This window comes from Enhydra lutris, unplaced genomic scaffold (assembly GCF_002288905.1).
Source record: "Enhydra lutris kenyoni isolate GAN:26980312 unplaced genomic scaffold, ASM228890v2 scaffoldscaffold20, whole genome shotgun sequence".
NCBI classification, from domain to species: Eukaryota; Metazoa; Chordata; class Mammalia; order Carnivora; family Mustelidae; genus Enhydra; species Enhydra lutris.
Genome location: NW_019154104.1, coordinates 21,727,824 through 21,747,142, shown reverse-complemented (window position 1 = coordinate 21,747,142; position 19,319 = coordinate 21,727,824). Strand labels below are relative to the sequence as shown.

Genomic DNA, 19,319 nt, shown 5'->3' with positions numbered 1-19,319 from the left:
AGCCACGCCTGAGGCTTGACGTGGCTTTGGAGCTTCCAGTGCCCTGGGCCAAGATGTCTCTTCCTTGTTGATTGAGGTTTCCCATAAGCAGCCGCCAAAAGGGCCCTGCGGATGGAATGGCCGGGGAAGAAGCTGCCCTCAAGGAACATGAGTAAATAGGCCCGTGTGTTTTGTAAGTCTAGGCTCCACGAGGCGAATAAGTTGTCTTGCTAGAGAAAGGGGTGGGGGTGGGGGCAGGAATCCTCTGGGTTTTGAGCACTGGGAAGAAAATTAGCCTGAGAGATGATGATGTTTTAGGATTTTTCTCGGCGCTGAGCCTCTAACAGCGCTCCAGCCGGGCTTAAGGGGAACTTGCTTCAAGCTTATGCACTCCTTCCGTGCTGACAGAGTCCCTGATCTGCAGCAGAGCTAACTTACTTTCTTTGAGATTTGCAGACCCCTGGTCTTCAGGCATGAAGGACGCAGCTGTCCCAGAAGATAAGGCCGGACTCCATTCAAAAACAGCGGCCGCCGATGCCAGCACGTCTGTTGAGGGTCATGCCGACATATGGCTAACCACCCAGACACCTGGGGTTCCTGCACTCAGCCCCTCCCTCCACCACTCCTTTCTCTTTAAAACTCTCTGGCTTTCCTCCGGACAAGGAAGAAGGCCCTTGAGACAGCAGTCCACCATTTTCCCAGCTTCCTGAATAAAGCAAACGTTCTTTTCCCACCATCACTTGTCTCGAGTATTGATTTTTGAGTGGCGAGCAGCCAAACCTGAGTTTGGAACCGGTTCTCTGGTAAAAAGCCCACATGCGTTCAGATGCAGTGCTCTGTGGTGTGGGTCTCTGAGGGACCTGGCAGAGCAGGCACCTGAAGGAACTGGACAATGAAGCCATCAGAGGCCCGGGTAAGCCTAGCAGATCTGCATCTTGGGTCAGCTTGCAGGGTAAAGAATGGAGGACCAGTGATCCATGGTCACGCTTTTTGTTAAAATGCACATTCCGGGGACGCCCACAAAAGTCACTGAATCAGAACCTCTTGGTGCACAGCCTGGAGACAGGCATTTCAAGAAGCATCTCAGCTTATTTGGCGGGGGGGGGGGGGGGGGGGGGGGGGGGGGGGGGGTGGGTTTCCATTTGAGAACCTTAAGAGCATGCCTTAAGAGCATCCGGAAGATTAAGCTGAGGAAACTCAGTTCAGTCTTCCCCTCCAGGCAGGAGGATGGTGAAAACAGGTGGCAAGAAAGCCCAGGGTCAGTTTCCAGCAGATGCACAAATAGGACGCCATCATTTTGGTCATCATTTTGGGTGACACACCCCTGGGTCAGGCTTAACATCCTGAGCCAGGTTCAATCTGCAAGGAGTTCAGAGCTAATTACCAAAGCTTCTGGTATTGAAACTATCTTCAGTGTAGCCAATGGCCTTAGACACTTAACTTACAGGATTTTCCTGCCAGCTTTGATGTGTGGAGATGTGGGGTGATGGGGAAATAGGCCCTCATGTTGTCAGAGCACCCCTTGCCTGTGTTGGGGTCTCATAGTCCCAGTGACCGACCTTATCACAGAGATGGTGCCAGGCTGATGTCACACACCCCCTTCTCTTGTGGCTGATTTTTAAAAAGTATACATTATAGCAGCTTGGTAGGCAAAAGATTTTCACCACCACTGTTTACAAACGCAGACAGAAGTACTGAATTATTAGACTTCTCCAAGGTCAAGCAACAGGGAATTGGGAGAGATGGGAAGCACAGTGCCTTCAATCGCTGACTCTGGAAGCCCTCAAGGTCAGTAAAAGTCATGACCTGGGCAGCATACCCCCTCCCCTGCCCCGCCATGGGGCCCAGCTGTTCCTTCTATCATGTGAGTCCTGAGTGTTCTTCAGCTAAAAAAGCAACACAAACAACAACAAAACCTTTGAATGGCACCATTAGGGAGAAAGCAGGACAGGAATTAGAGAGTGGAGTCTGTTCCAGCTGTAATCGTTCAGCATTTCATGGTTCTCTCTGGGCCTATTTCCTCATCTGCAAAATAGGTTCTTCAGGCTCACTACAAATGCTCTCAGGTAGGACGTCCAATGTCAGGTGCTTTCTTGTCAATTCCAGCTTCTCTCCTCTTAGGCCAACTTGGAAAAAATGTTTTAATTGAACATTTTATACTGTGGTTCTTAGATTTTTCAGCTTGGGTTTATCCCATTTGGAGAACACTTATCATGTTTACCAACACAGGGCAATTAAAAGGTGAGACTACTCACCATTGACAGGCTTTTTCCCCTTGCTACACTAAATCACATGCTGAACCCTGATCCCATGACAGGATGAGTTACTAGATTCCTTTCTCTTAATTTTGCCCAATTTTAGAGGCCTCCCAAGAGAAAGAAAATGCATAGTTTATTGGGATGGGATTTTATTGCTGAAATCTTTTACTTTTTAATTGCGAGGAAAAAGATGCAAACAGAGAGCTGGTTTACCCTAAAATAATTTTGTGTTCCCATTTGAGTTGATATAGTAGTTAGAAAAAAATCTCGTATTTAAAAATACTCTCTCAGTATAAATATTTATGTGTGTATATTTTCTTAAACCTCGATCTTTTTCCATTACGTGAAATAGTTTTCATTCCTGGTATGCAATTCTATTAAACAACCTATCATCTCAAAACTAAGCATTCTAATCATTTCCCCTGGGGATTAGTTTTTAATCTTCATTTTAGTCAATTGTTCTATTTCTTAGGGATAATACAATTTTATTGCATTTTAACATGTATATTTAAATGAAAGGCAAATATAATAAGTCTGAAGGGGCTTGAGTTACTATGATAAAGGCTTGTTTGAACCCCACCTGAGGTACAGGATAGTATGGATTCTGAGCAGTTACATGTATTCAAATTCTTCTCCGCTTCTTGGTTAGAGAAGAATTTTTCTTTTTTCCAAAAAAGGATGTTCGAAACCAAACTATGACCCGCTGCAGTGCTGGGGCAAATAGGAAAGAGACCAGGGCCCATTTCCTTTGTGGTCATGCACCAGGAGAAGCTTGGGGAACTCCAGATAAGGAAAGGAGTGGATTCTGTCATCTCTGGCTCGTAAATCCTCCGGAGTTGCTTCCAACTTCCGCACGGCTTCTAGGATAGTCTGAGCCTCAGAAGAGAAGGAGAATGAGGGCTGGTTCATCCCTTGACTTGTTTAGATTTTTCCAGAGTGAGTGCGTGCAAGGGCCAGGACAGGGCCCCCTCCTCTTCCTCTCTACAGTGGGAGTCCTCAAACTCTAAGCTGTATCTGACCCACCTGAATTACCTTGAGAGCATGGTACCTCAATGATTTTTTAGTCCTATTGTAAGTTTCTGATTCAACAGATTTTTGGGGATGAGGCACCTGTGTTTTTAAGCTGAGTGTCAACAAGATGTCCATGTGTTAGAGAAGTTTAACGAACAGAGAAGCAGGCAGTTACTTAATATTTGAAATATCCTAGTTAGGAGTGCCTATTGCAGGAGTAGTTAGGGAGTTCCTAAACACTCTCACGTGAACCCCAGGTGTGTGTGTGTGAGGGGGTGGGCTTAATAAACACAGCTCAATTATCTTTATATCCCATCAACACCAGAGGATTTGTTAATTAGCACAATGCACATTAGAAATATTTTTCATTGGAGAAATTAGTGGAACTCAAAATAGGTAGGAAGGTTAGAAATATTACACAGGCAGCCCACCCTCGCATGAACAGGGTAAACTAATTGCATTAGGTTTAGGAAAACCCATAACACCTGCTAATTCAGACCCAGGTCTTTGCCATCTGTTGCCCCCAGGGCTGAGGAGAAGAGGAGATTGAGTACTAATTGTTGCTTCTCAGTGGTTAACATACACAAGACAGCTGAACAGTATGATTACCCAGACCATAAGATTTAGGAATTACCTTTGGTTGCTGTTATGTTCCCAGTTTGCTGTAGAATAATCATGTTCCTTACAAATGATGAGAGTTGTGATGTCAACCACGTAGGGAAGGAAATCCCCCACATTGAAGCACCGAGAGGGGGCGCTGGTGAGGAGGGCTGATGGCTGAGTGTGCATGTTGGAGCTGAGGTCTACTGCCGAGAACGAGAGAGGAAATAACGACTTCCTCGGGAAAGGAGGTCAGAATGGAGAGAAAGAGAAATAAGAAGACATTTTGAGTTACTGGAAAAGAACTCAAAGACCTCTCATATAATTCTTTCTTGCGAATGGAGAGAAGATCAACTTGGGATGCCACTCCTCCCCTTAAAATAGCATTTCTTCTGGTCAGAGTATTTTAGATGCTAACTACTTGCTTGTGTGTATATTAAATCTAATGGACACACTTATATCTTGCTGAGATGCAGGTTAAAATCCATTAGTTCCTGAGGTTCCAGCTGGAAGCCTCATAAGAAGGACTAGAATAGTGATTTTCAGTGGGAGGGGAAGGTCCATGGGCTTGTAGAGGGATATGTGTGTGTTTGAGTATGTATAATTAACACAAATTATGTGCTTGAAGGAATCTCCCGATTTTGAACCTGTTTTGCTGTCTGCAGACACTGTCGCTGCTACAGAAAATTCTCTAAGTTCCATGGCTTTAACTTCCACCTGTTTCACATCTCTAGTACTGATTCCTTAGATTATTGCAGACGCACCCCCCGCCCCTAGATTTTCCATCAAGTCTCATTGGTCATAACTACAACATGGCCACAGAAATGGATCTACCATGGGTAGTTTAGTCCTAATGAAGATCCATTCTGGCGGAAGTGGGAATAGGTCCTCTTGGTTATGGCTGCCAGAAGTGGAGGAAACCAGCAAAGAAGGAGAAAGTGCTCAAGGGTCAAGGATGGGGACAGCAAGGGGAATGGGTTTAGTAGACAATAAACAGTGTCTGTTGCAGAGTCTATTTGCATGTTCTATAGATCAGTAAATTTCAAATGGGTGATGGCCTCCTGGGAGAAGAGCCTATCAGAAGCATGATACTTATTGATCAAAAGGCAGCCGGTAGGATAAACAAATGGGGGTATACCCATATAATGAAAACACTAGTCAGCAGTAAAAGTGAACGGACTGAGGCGGCATGCGCCATCATGGATGGATCTCAAAGGCATTATGCCAAGGAGCATGACACAAACAACTGTGCACTGTACAATTTTGTTTGTATGACATTATGGGGAAGGCAAAGCCATAGGGACAGAAAACAGATCCATGGCTGCCTAGTGGGGGTGGAGGGAGGTGGCTGGATACAAAGGAGAAAGAAGGAATTTTCCGGGTCATAAAATGTTCTACAGACTAAAGAGAAAACTACTACTGGGTCTTGGGTGATGGTGTGAAAAGGGACAAAAGACACTACAGGAAAGTTTGTTTATACAGTTCTATTGTCCCGAGAAACAGGGTTACCCACCTGGGCTTTGGTTTGGGCAAATGGCACAGGTTTCATTTCTATGTTCTTCAGAATATCGATGAGGAGCTGGCAAACACAAGATTCTGAAGAAGGCCGAGAATACCCAGGGAGCTGAGCTCTGGTTCTTCAACACCTGCAAATGGCCTCTTCTGGTTTAAAATATGGTTCTCCTTAAGAAGAAAGCTTTGCTGTGTTTTACAGAGGGTGTTACATGTTCAACTTCAATGTTCTTATTTTGGGGAGCTACCTGCTGTCTTAGGCGGCTTTTGATAGAGCTTGTAACTGACAGATTTTTGCCTCAACGAAGGATCTTTCTTCTTGAAGGACCTCCCTGACCGTTTTACCGTGGTCCCAAACAAACATGTTTATAACTGAATTTGATAAACTGTGGGAATCCCAGCACCCCGCAGGAGGGTGTTGGGGGAAGGGTGAAGAATAGATATTTTTGGATGAAGGGACCTGTCAAACATTTCAAGTCACATCACACAAGCAGCCGCCTAGTCTGTGACAGTTCTGACCACAACATCTGGATGGTGGTATCCGAAAGAAAGAGAGTCTCTGAGATGATCTGATGAAGACGTTTGGCCCAAACAACAGGTTTCATGGTTATTTTGGGGCTGAGGTAGGTTTCTTTCCTTTCTTTCTTTTTTTAAGATTATTTATTTAGTTAGTTAGTTAGTTGATAGAATGAGAGAGAGAGAGAGAGGGAACACAAGCAGGGGGAGTGGGAGAGGGAGAAGCAGGCTTCCCACTGAACAGGGAGCTCGATGTGGGACTCCATCCCAGGACCCTGGGATCATGATCTGAGCTGAAAGCAGATGCTTAACTAATGACTGAGCCACCCAGGCACCCCATGTGTAGGTTTTTTTTAAATGTTGTTGATGTAAACTTTCTCCTATGTGTATTGGTTATATATATGGACATATCCCTGCATCTCAATTATGAAGCACTGGGCCTTTGTAAATATGAATTCCGTCCTGACCTAACACTCCTCCTGAGTTGCAGACATTACCATTCCAGCACCATGACATAAACACCTCCATCTCCCGACACATGACTTTCAAAACCGCAGATTCAGTGTTCAACTATCATCGTGAAATCTGCCTCATCCTGTAATGAGCTTGCTTGCCACAGTCCTCTCCTGAGAAAGAGATTATGCAATTAGGAGTAACAGAAATGCTGGGCATTCTAAGAAGGAAGCATCCCACAGGTTGTGGGTCAGTCATAGACTGTCAGAGGGAGGTAATCGAGAAGACATGGTCAACCAGCTTGGTTGACCCTCAAGTTGGATGTAGGCAACTAGAGGCTTCTCACCCCCTCCCCGTCCTCAGAATGTACGTTTTGTCCTCTCTTCCTACACTCGGGGCCATTTCAAGGATGCAGCCTTGTGAGAATAATGTGTTGTTGAGACCATCTGGACTGGATACGTGGGCTGGACCCTGCTGAGGTCTCTACAGAAACTTTAAGATTCTGGCAGGTGGATGCAGAGATTTACTTATCTTGTGGCTGCTCAAGACAAGACTCATATGTAAGTTCCCTTGCTTATTAAAATTCTTACCTGTCAATCTGGAGTGTCCTGCCCCTTTTCTCAGTCTCCTTGCCCTCCATTTACAGAAGCCAGTTTGCAAACTAATGCAAATTGTTGATCAAAAGCAGATTCCTTGGTCCCGTGGCCTTCTAGAATCTTTATTGCTAAGTTTCATAAATCACCCAGGTGATATGGATGCTCTGGCCTTCAAGCCATCCCTTGAGGAAGACCCTTTTCTAAAATACCTAACCAGGAAATTTGTTTCCTCTCAGGACTAAATAGGAAGCAACATTTATTTAGAATCTTTTTTCCTTTTGTCGTCAGTGTGTAAAGAAAATAGCCCTTAACTCTGAGGAAAAGAAAAAAAACTACAGAGTGAGGGAAAGAAAATGTGGGGGTCTTAAGAAAAGCAGCATCAGCTATCAACTGTCACAAATTCACCATCCCGGGAAATAGACCACATAGTGCCAAAGCCCTTATGCTCTCCAAATTCATTGCCATGCATACGTGCACCAAATGCACTGACACTAACCATATTTTCCCACCCTCACCTGCCAATTCAGTCATTGCAACTAAATTGCCAACTTGTTTTCATTCTGTTCAATTTGTCACCCCGTTTGAGAGCTACACCTTGATCAGTTCTATTACATACTTCCCTGCAACTTCTCACTTGGTAATGAAGTGATCAAAAGATTTAGGAGTTTACCTATAAATGTATTTCATTTTATACTATGGAGGAGTTTTGGGAAAGATCCTGTACACAGCATGCCCTTATTAAATAATTTCTGAGTGAATGAATGACATGTTAAGCTGAATCACATTACCTTGTATATTCACAAAATAGTAGATCAAATCATATTTGCAGTACAGCTAACAGGACCTGATTCTTAAAGAAAACCTATGGCGAACACTTTTGAAAGCAAAGGCGGTTTTTGTTGTCATTTTGTTTCTTTGTTTTTGTTTTTTGGTAAAGAGGATAATTATACTTTGATTTTTTTAACTTTTATTTTGAAATCATTTTAAATTATAAAATATTTTATGTAAGTCATAAAATATTTTATAAAATATTTTATAAACTATTTTTTTTTTTTTTTTGCAAAAAATAGTTCAAAGAGCTCCCTCATACTCTGGAGTTGTTAACATTTCTGAATCAACTGAGAGTAAGTTACAACTCAACCCCCACGCCCCACTGTGCTTGCTTGCTCCCTTGCTCACTACTTTATCCCATTGTACGTCAGTGTATATCTTCTAAAAACAAAACCAAAAAAAAAAAAAAAAATCTCCTAAATAACCACAGTATAATCTTACAACAGGAAAATAACATTGATCCAATTTAATCTAATTAAGTCCACTAAAATTTCACCAGTTATGCTATTATTGTCATTTGTAGGTCTTGGATCCCATTAAAGATCACCTGTTGCATTTAGTTGTCTTGTCTCTATAGTGACTTTTAATCTGGAACAATCTTTACCTTCATAGCCTTGGCATTTTTTTGAAGAGTCCATGCCAGTCACTTGAATTTCTCTCAATTTGCATTTGTCTGATGCTTCATCATGACTTATATATTTATGTAGAGGTACTGCTGTGTTCTCACTGTATTATATCAGGAGGCAACATGAGGTTGGTTTTTTCCATTACCAGTTTTTATTTATGTGAGCTTTTGCTGGTTGATTAAGATGCTATCTCCCAAGTACTATAGCGATCATGTTAATTGGTAAATATGCTGTGCTTATTAATTAATAATTAATGATATATTGATGAGAATTAGTGAGTATTTTGGGGGACATACATTGAGACTCTGTAAATATCTTGTTCCTTATCAAACTTTTACTCACAAATTTTAACATCCATTGATGATTCTGGCTTGAATCAATTATAACAGTGGCAGCAAAATGATGATTTTCTAATTCTTTCTTTCTTCATCTATTAGTGGTATTCTACCAGTAGAGCTTTCCTTTCTCCTTTTTTTTTTCTTTCTACCAGAATGGACTCATTGATTTCTATTTTACTCAAAAGTTATAACTTGTCACTGTCATTATTTATTTTGATGTTTAAATTGTCCTAGATTTGGCCAGTGGAGACCTCTTCAGGCTCCTACATTCTTTTGACATAGCTCCATAATTCTTTAAGTACCTTCTTATTTTCTTGCACAACAAATTATTCCAGTTTCACCTACTATGTCATGGAGCTATGGTTCCTTTTTGTGGAGAATGGTATTTAAAAATCAGAGTCTGACAGAAGGGCCATATGTATCCCAATGTTCATAGCAGCAATGGCCATAGACACCAAAATGTGGAAAGAGCCAAGATGCCCTTCAACAGATGAATGGGTAAAGAAGATGTGATCCATATATACAATGGAGTATTATGCCTCCATCAGAAAGAATGAATACCCAACTTTTGTATCAACATGGATGGGAATGGAGGAGATTATGCTGAGTGAAATAAGTCACACAGAAAAAGTCAATTATCATATGGTTTCACTTACTTGTGGAGCATAAGGAATAACACGGAGGACATTGGGTGAAGGAGAGGAGAAGTGAGTTGGGGGAAGTTGGAGGGGAGAGGAACCATGAGAGACTGTGGACTCTGAGACAAACTGAGGGTTTTAGAGTGGAGGAAGGTGGGGGGTAGGGTGAGCCTGGTAGTGGGTATTAAGGAGGGCACGTATTGCATGGAGCACTGGGTGTGGTGCATAAACAATGAATCTTGGAACACTGAAAAAATAAATAAAATAAATCAGAGTCTGATGTTAGGTGTGTTCATAGCTACTGGGGTACTGTTGGATTTAGACTCTCTTGGTGGACAGAACTAGGAATCATATCAACATATATACACACATATACCTCTACATATATTTTTCTATCTTTTTATCTATGTAAATTAAAAATAATTTCATACCAACTCCTCTAATTTCAAGTCACATCACTGGGTTTCCTTTAACCTTCCTTCTTTTTATACCTATAATTCCCTTCTTCAACAGTGAGAAAACTGCCTCCTATATCCTTAATATACATATTTGTTTGCTCAATTCTTGGTATGTAAACCAATGTGCTGAACATGGTAGTGAAAAATATGGCCTCTCTCTATGAAGTTAGTTATTTTTATTATATATATATATAAAAATTATATTTATAGTATAAATGTGTTATATTAAATTATATATAACTTATATATATTATAAAATTATATAGTATGTATGTCTGTGTGTGTTATAGATATAAGTATATGTATATGTGTGTAATTAAATATTTCATATGAAATTGAACACAATGAAATAAAATATTTCCCATATTTATATAAGAAATTATATATCATGTATTAGAAAGCCCATATAATACATAAAATATATCAATATAAGTACATATATGATATCTGATTTTATATAAATATTTGTCCCTAGCTTTATTGAGATATTACTGATATATATATAACATGAAGTTCAAGGTGTACTTTGTGATTATTTGATTCATGTATATATTACAAAATGAGTACCATAATAAGGTTAGTTAACACTTCCATCCCCTCACAGAATTACCACTTTCTGTGTGCATAACAATTAAAATTTACTCTGTTAACAACTTTTAAGTATAATACAGTATTTTTAATTGTGGTCACCATGCTGTGCATTAGATCCCTAGAACTTATGCATCTAATAACTAGGTTTGTACCCTTTGATCAACGTCTTCTCATTTCTCCCATCCCCTGGTAACTGCCATTCTACTATGTATTCCTGTGAGTTCAACTTTTTTAGATTCCACAGTGAATTCATACAGTATATGTCTTTCTCTGATTTATCTCACTTAGTGTAGTTCCCTCAAGGTCCATCCATATTGTTGCAAGTAACAGAATTTCCTTCTTTTTGTTATAGCTAATATTGGTTATTTCTGTGAAAAATTCCATTGGAATTTCATAATAATTTTGATAATAATAGTAAGTGTGTGTGTGTGTGTGTGTGTGTGTGTGTGTGTTTGTGATCCATTCATGTGTCCATGGACACTCAGGTTGTTTCCATGTCTTGGCTATTATAGGTAATGTTGCAATGAACATGAGGTTGCATATAACATTTTTTTGGATATATATCCAGAAGTGAAATTGCTGGATCATGTGGTTGTTCTGTTTTTAATTTTTTGAGGAAACTGTATACTGTTTTCCATAGTGGCTATACCAATTTACATTCCCATTAACAGTGTTCAAGGGTTCCCCTTTCTCTACTTCATCAATAATACTTGTCATTTGTCTTTTTGAAAATACCATTCTAACAGGTGTGAAGTGATATCTTATTGTGGTTTTAATTTGCATTTCCTTAAAATTAGTGATGAGTGATGTTGAAAATTTTTTCATGTACCTGTTGGCCATCTGTATGTCTTCTTTGGAAAAATGTCTATTCAAGTCCTTTGCCCATTTTTTAAACTGGTTTCTATTGAGTTATTTGAGTTCTTATACATTTTGGATATTAACTCCTTATCAGCTAGATGATTTGAAAATATTTTCTCCCCATTCTATAAGTTGCCTTTTCATTTGCTGTTTCCTTTGCCATACAGAAGCTATTTAGTTTGATGTAGTCCCACTTGTTTATTTTTACTTTTGTTACTTGTGTTTTCTGGAGTCATATCCAAAAAATTATTGCCAAGACCAACAGTAAAGAGATTTTCCTCTGTTTTCCTCTAGTAGTTTTTCCATTTTGTGTCTTACATTTGTCTTTAATCCATTTGGAGTTGATTTTTGTGAGTTGTATAAGATAGGGATCCATTTTCATTCTTTTGCAAGTGACTATCCAGCTTTCCTAATATACATTATTGACTATCCTTTCCCCACTGAATATTCTTGGCTCCCTTGTCAAACATTCATTGACTGTATATGAGTGGGCTTATTTCTGGGCTCTGCATTGGTCTACTTGTCTGTTTTTATGCTAATACCATGCTGTTTTGGTTACATAGCTTTGTGAAACCAGCTATAGTAGTGTGATGCCTTTAGCTTTACTCTTCTTGCTCTTTACTGCTTTGGCTATTTGGGGTCTTTTATGATACCATATACATTTTAGGATTCTTTTCTTCAGTGTAAAATGGTATTGGAATTTTGACAGAAATTATGCTGAATCTGTAAATGGCTTTGGGTAGTATGAATATTTTTTATAATATTAACTCTTTCAATCCATGAACATGGGACATCTTTCCATTTATTTGTGTCTTCTTCAATTTCTTTCTTCAGTGCCTTGCAATTGTCAGTATGTGAATCTTTCACCTCCTTGGTTTATTCTGAAGTATTTTATTTTCGATGCTACTGTATCAAGGGAAATACACAGTGAGGCCTTTCTTCAGATGTTCCCTCATGACTGACCCTCAAGAAGCTGCTGGTCTCAGAAATGCAGAGCTCCACAAGGAGGAAGAGCCCCCTTCACCACCCATCTCTCGGTAAGCAGCCTGTTCTCCAAGTGTTACACAACTGCAGCCAGCTCCACAAAGATGCTTAAGCCAAATGCTAAACCTGGGGAAGGAAACGTTTTGTATTTCAATTTTAATAAACGAAATAACTGGGACATCAATTGAAATTATATTTTACTCATTAGGTTTAAGTGTGGTTTCCTTAGGTTGCAGGTTTTCTTCCAGGTTTTGGTGGCACCACTTTTGTGACTTAGCCCAAGGTAATACATATATCTGCTTGTGTCACTGTCCCCATTAGGCAAAAGGGTCTGAGGCCAGGGACTTATTTCATTAATTTCTAGTGCTTAGCAGAGGGTCTGACACAGGGCAGATGCTAATTGCTGTTTATTGGATTAAAGAGTGAATATATCCATTACTCAGTATAGGATGGTGGGAAGGGAGCTGTTATATTGGGAAGGAGACATTAAATTTCAACCTCTGGACCCACGTGGATGAAGACAGCCCAGGTCATCCGTCCTTAGAAACCTTTTATTTCAAGTTTTTGTTTTCCTGGTAACACAATACAATTCAAGAATAAATCTTCAATTTACTCTTGATATTGGTTACATCGATATTGCACACCATTCCCATGGTTACCATCCAGCACCCACAATCTTGTTTTCACATGCATCTTCCTGAGGTTTTAGGTAAATACCCAGTTTCAAAGATCCCGCATTAAAGGATGTCTTCAGTTCAAATTACCCTTCCTCATTTTCTGTCTTCAACTTTTTTCTTTATTCCCCAAGAACATTTGCGGAGTTAATTTTTCTTAAAAATTCTTTTGTGGTGTTCCAGATACGAATGATCATAAAATATTCCAAATACAGCATGTTGTGTAAATGTTGAATCGATAAAAATAACGAGGTTAGTAACAATATCCCTGACGATCTCGGTGGCCCATTTTAATTTAGGGGGCGCCAGGCACACGTCGGCGATTCCAAGCTACCGGGCAAAATCACTCCGGACCTGGAATCCCTTAGACAACCCTGACGCCACTGAAGTTTCCAGACGCGGCCAGCTCTCGGGACTGACCAAAGGAGACTCCGCGTCGCTGAGCCAGTCTGCCAGTTTTCTCGGAGGCAGCTAAAGCGCAGCAATTTCTAGGCTTTCCCTGGCTCGTGCACATCACAATCACGGTCGGCAGCATCCGCGGCGCTGGGAGCAGGTGAGCCCGGCGGGCGCGCGCAGGTGCCTCGGCCCCCCCGGCCCCCGCCCCGGCCCCCTCCCCGGCCCCGCCCATGCCCCACCCCGACCCCGCCCCTGCCCCGCCCCGCGCCGTGCGACTCTGGGCCCAGGTGCCGGCGCCCAGGTGCGCGCGGCGCCGGGTTGCAGCTCTGCTCGACACCCGACAGCGGGCGCCGCTGCGGCGGTTCGCGAGCGGCGGAGCCGAGCGACTTCGCGAGTTGGGGCAGCTCCTGCGCCCGGCCCTGCTCGCGGCGAGAGCTCCGCCCGGCTCCGGCTTCCCCCAGCTGCGGGAACCCGCGGGCGCCGAGGGGGCGGACCGATCTCCGCGGACCCCGGCGTCCTGGGGCGGCCGAGGCGGGCGAGGGCCGAGCGCCAGAGACCCCGAGCGCCCCGCGCCCCAGGCACCATGCGACCCGCCGCGCCTCCTCGCCGGCCCCGGGCTTCGCTCTCCGCTCGCTGAGCCCCGCGCTCGCCACCGCGGCAAGTCGCAAAGACGAGGCGGGTCGCTGGAGAGCAGCGGGGACACCGCCTCGGACGTCCCCTCCGCCCCACAGAGGCTGCGGGTCCCTCGTTCTCTGGGCTTCTCTAGCTTTTCCATGAACCTGGCGCAAGCTTGGCTTTAGGAGAAATTCAGAAGCCGGAGGGGGAGTCAGTGCAATTCTTTGGTTGCTAAGGTAATTGTAGTTGTGACAAAAACGGGCAAGAAACAAATGGGGGGAAAAGATGTTTTAAAACGGTAGACCCCTCCCCCCCAATTCATATGTGTTGATTTCATTTCATCTCCTGGGTGTGGATGCTGTCCATTTCAGATGCGTGACAGGTGTCGGTGAGTGCGCGCGCGCGCGCGCGCGCGTGTGTGTGTGCAGTTTGGGACTGTAGAGGCACGAGCTTACATAAGTGGTTAGGCAAGCTGGCGTGCGGACTTGTGTGGGATGGGTGCAGGTCTGCATATAAATCATGTTCCCGGGTTTCTGGGTGTGAAGCGCTCACTGAGTGGGTCCAGTGCGCAGAGTGGACGCGCTCTTAGGAATTTCCAGTCTTCCGATTTTATGATCGCAGGTGGGGCACCTTTACCCCAGAAGCAGAGGTTCATTAACTTTTTTTCTGAAGAAGCTCGCCCTTTTGCGGCTTGGAGGAAAAGAAAAGCGAGTGGTGAGGTGTGGAGGGCAGGGCGGGTGGGAGGTCTGTTCTTGGGGAACCGCTGCAGGGAAGGGGACGGTAAGGTATTCGCTCTCAGAGGGCGACAACCGACCTGGCAGCGTGAAGAGACCGTCTTTGCCGTCCCTGTCAGGTTGTAAACGTGGCCCGATGAGACAGAAAAAAGTGACCCAGAAAATTTAATGTTGTTCAGAATGAAAGCTGCTCTATCTTATTATTTTTTTAAGTTTGATGGAGTAGGAACATTATTTCTTGAGAAGAGTTGTATTTCTGTGTTACAGGTTGAAGATATTTGGGGCTCGTTGGTTTGGGATTGTTCCCTCAGCATTTATCAATGGTTAGAAGCTGGATTTGTAATTTCTAATCAATACCTTTTAGCAGCCTCAAAATAAAACTGCAGAAACAGGCAGTCTTTATTAGGCAAAACCCAACATTGGACCCTTTTCTCACCAGAGGGGGTTGAGAGACGGAAGAATGCGAACCAAGCTTCTAAGGGTCTGGAGGGATTTACAGACTGAGCCACAAGTTTGTGTCAAAAAGTATTTGAAAGGGGACCCTTGTAGGTTTAGCTTGCTACATTCACAGCAAGGCTTCTATAGATCAACTTCCATAGGCAGATAGGTAATTATATGGAATGGGAGCTAGGGGTTGGAGAAACTTTCTGTGAGTTGTACATTCACATTATTTGTTATTATTTATTAATTTTGCAATGGGTGAGACTGCTCTGTGAAAGAAAGTAAGCAGAGAACTGAGGGAAATTTGAGGTTTTTTGGCAATGCCCCTCTGTAAGTGAAAGCTTGCGTGCTAAACAGCCAAACCTAAGATAATAAGTTCTTTCTGAGTTCTCTGATACTACTGTCAAGCCAAATTGTTGCATAAGTCTGGTGATCTTAGATACTATAAATGTTGGGGTATAATATATACACCTCATAACTCATTATTTTCTGAAATCGTCTGTAAATTCTAGAAATATCAGCTGTTGTGAGATATTTTGGTAAAACAGGTAGCCACTAGGATTTCCTTTTCTGTAGTCGTCACCTTGGTTAACTTTACTTCCCTGCTTCATTTAAGAGACTTGAATTAACACTCACTGCATTTCTTTTGCTCAGAGTTTCAGTAAAGCAATGCTAGTTTTTCTTCATGCGATGAATTTGTCTTATAAAGTGAAACATTACAGCAGTGTTTTTATGGCAGAAACGTCTCTTTAAATGAGACGGTCCTTATTTATTTATCTGTTTATTTATGACTTCTCGAATGAAGTAACTGATATAGATATTTTTTAATGAGCAAACATTTCTTGATAAAGAAAAAAACATTTTCTAAAGGGTATTGAGGACAATGAAATTTGCCAGTAATTTTGGACGTCTTTTTATCCACAGGGACATAATTTTATGTGAAAGTAGGATCATTCTGTTTCTTATTTCTCTAATATCCCCCATGCATTTTATCCCCTGAACTCCTAAGACTTTGCTAGGAATTGCTGAACATTCTGTTTTGTGCCAGAGGTTAAACATCAGGGCGGTATGAGTAAGGAGCTATGTGTCACATCAACGTTTTTCAAAAGGGATGCTCTCAGAGATTTCAATAAATGTTTCCTTTAGCTTCGCAGTTAGCTTATCTTAATTCATAGTGCTTTGAACCTAGGAAAGCATTTAACCTCTTCATGTTAGTGCCAGCTGGAAGGAATATATTTACTGAATTTCATCTTCATCATAACATATGGCATGATATAAATAATTACTACACACACACAGTATCCTGCTGTATGGAGAGAAATGGAATTACAAAATAAACCTTCATGTCGAGTGATTTGGAGGTAACATTTCAAAAAAGAGTTTTACTTTTTTTCTCAATTACCAAAGTAATATGTAACCATTGGGAAAAATTCGGAAAAATACAAAGAAAAAAGATTGTAATTCTCCCATGGAAGGTGAACCACAGTTGATATTTCTGCATATTGTATATTTTCCCAGATTTTATTCTGATCACGTTATCCATTGTATTTTTATACTTCTCTCCCCCAGCCTTCCTAGTTTTCAAATGTTGAAAATGGGACTTGGACTGTTAAAAGTTTGGGAAATTACTGCTAGTTTACTGGATGGTTTTGATCAGATTTGAATTTTGTTAGTGGTCCTTATTTTCGAAGAGAGTAGTTTCTCTGTTTTCTTTGAAAAGTGAAGGTTTTCACTTTGGGTTGGAAATACTTGGGGCTCCCCATCAGATTTAGGGATTAAAGTGTCAGAAAAGAAAAAGAACCTTGGCTGTGTGTAGGTTTGAGTGTGTGTTTGGAGGGGGGATACCTGAATTCTGGTTTTAATTTCTCCACCCCATGTGGCCTTTGCCCCCTGGCCTCTGTTTCCTCAAAAGATAAATGAAATTTTGAGATTTAGTTAATAAACTAACCTATTTGTTGTTACGATATTTGACGATGATGCTAGTTGTTCAAAGGGTACTTTTTCAAACACAGATGGTTGGGGGGTCAACCCCAGAGTCTCTGATGTAATCGGGTCTGGGGTGACACCTGAGAATTTACATTTCTAGCAAGTCCCCAGATGATGCTGACTCTGATGGTCTGGGAATGACATCCAGAACTAGATGATGAGCTCCTTGGGGGAAGAATCCCTTTTTCACTTTTCTTGGCATCTATCTGCCTAGTGCCTGGCAACGCACCTGCCAGTAGGACCTCAGTAAGCATCGGTTGAATCAATATTAGTTTTATCTGTGGGTAAAAACTTTCTTAAATTTGTTCAAGATAAAAAAGGTAATCATCCAAAATTTGGAACCATATAGTAAGAGTAATATTCAGTCACGAAACCCAGTTCTTCAGACAGCAGGGAAAGCAAAAGTGCTTACAAGTAGGCCATTAAAATGAACATTTAATGAGTTATCTTAAATAACTCAGAGTACCTGCTTGAAATGTTAGAAACTGCAAAGCTTATGAATGCTTCACTGTTGCCTTCCTGACATCTGTAAGAAGCAATTCATTTTCGATCACATGTACATTTCCAAAAGGGTTATGTGTATGTGTGTAAATTCACTATTAATTATCTTAACTACAAAAGCAGAAGGTCAGAGAAGCAGTGGCCTAGACTCCTCTCCCCAACTGCATCCAAAAGGTAGAACAATGCTTATTAGAACATCACAAAATGCGGACCTAACACTTGGAGAAAACATTCACCTGCGTCAGTCCATGAAACCGATCAGTGACCACGCCAGAAATCAGACCCACGCCTGATTTCTGCCTGACACCCAAGAATGTTCTTCATTACTTCCCTCTACGGACATTGAATGCATGCGTCTGAAGGCCAGGAGAGTCCAGCTGGCCGAAATACCCCAGTTACAATGTTTGATCATCCTTACATAGCTGCCTTCTGATTAGACAATTAATCCTTCTACCTAGTAGGTGTTAGAAACAGAAGGTGCAGACAATCCCCTTTTTATGGATGGAGACTTAAAAAATATGTAAATATTTGAATAGGAACAAAGTTGATGTTCACATAACCAGGCTATCCAAATAAGTTGTGGAGACCTGCCGTCTTGGTCTCTGTAAATGCTTAGGAAAACCGTAAAAGGAAAAAGCCACCTTTAAGTTTTTGGGGAGTAAGTTCTCTTATGCCCTTATTATTCCCTAGTGTCTGCTCTACCCAGGAAGATATTTTCTTGCCAGGAGGGCTTCACACCACAAGCAAAGCCCTCTCCGATGATTGCTGCTTCAACCTGCACGAACGGGAACTAGCGTGGCTGCCCTCTGGAGGACCCGGGGCTCCTGTACTGTGCTCCCTGACACTTGGCCAGCCCTGAGCCCAGACAGAGACCTGACACTGGTGGCTCTTGAACTAATAGAACAGGAAATTAAAAACCCTGTTGATTGGGTTTCTGAACCTCAGTTTCCTCATCTGTAGAACAGAAATAACAAAGTGCTCCTGGAGTGTGAGTGGTTAGGAGGAAAAGAGAACTCACATAGCATGCTTCATGAAGGAGGCACAGTGACACCAGGGGCTGGACCCTGTCACACCAATTGCCTATTTTGTAATAATTTTGATGACTTATTGTTGGTCTGCAGCCCTTGGAGTTTCCGGAATGTAACTGGAAACCTATCTGGGTACAGGAGGGCAAGGTGTCTGGGAAAACAGGTCACACCGGATTGGTAGTTGCAGGTTTAATTGGCAAGGAAATTTACATATGAGCTTTGTCTGCAGCAGCTGCAAGCTAAATAGATCTCCATAATGTGTTGCCTGCCAGAATCTTTAGGTTTTTATAGCAGCCTTGAAGGGGTTCACGTATGTATTCAGTCCAGAGGGAGCTCAACAACCCCTTCTTCTCCAAGGGCTGTGTCCTTGCAGATGGCTCCCACTATGGGAACGGTGGTCCAGCAAACGTTCCAAGGGCAGGAGAGGGGGTGAGAAGCCTCTGAGGGGCCCAGGTCCAGCTCCTAGGTCACCTGGTGGTCATGTCCTCTTGATGACCTCTTCCAAAGTGAGTCTTTTGGGAAGTAAATATTTTGGTATAATGATTGCCCCTTCTTCTGTTCCTGAGGACTTGCTTATATCAGCCTAACATCTGAGGCACTCCCAAGTCCCTTGGAGAACCCTGCTCCATAGATTTGAGAAGGTTCTTAGAAAACAAGCAGGCCAGACACTAGGTGGAGAGGGTGGAATGGGAAAG

At 42.2% G+C, this 19,319-nt stretch overlaps 1 protein-coding gene across 1 annotated transcript in view; it reads left to right on the top strand.

Moving 5' to 3' along the window:
• The first annotated feature begins 14,121 nt into the window (after positions 1-14,121).
• Positions 14,122-19,319, top strand: part of LOC111148541 (regulator of G protein signaling 6) — a 541,239-nt gene continuing 536,041 nt past the window's right edge. The window contains exon 1 of the mRNA XM_022505182.1: positions 14,122-14,170. The gene's annotated coding sequence lies outside the window, so the exon portion shown is untranslated. The remainder of the gene's footprint in view (positions 14,171-19,319) is intronic.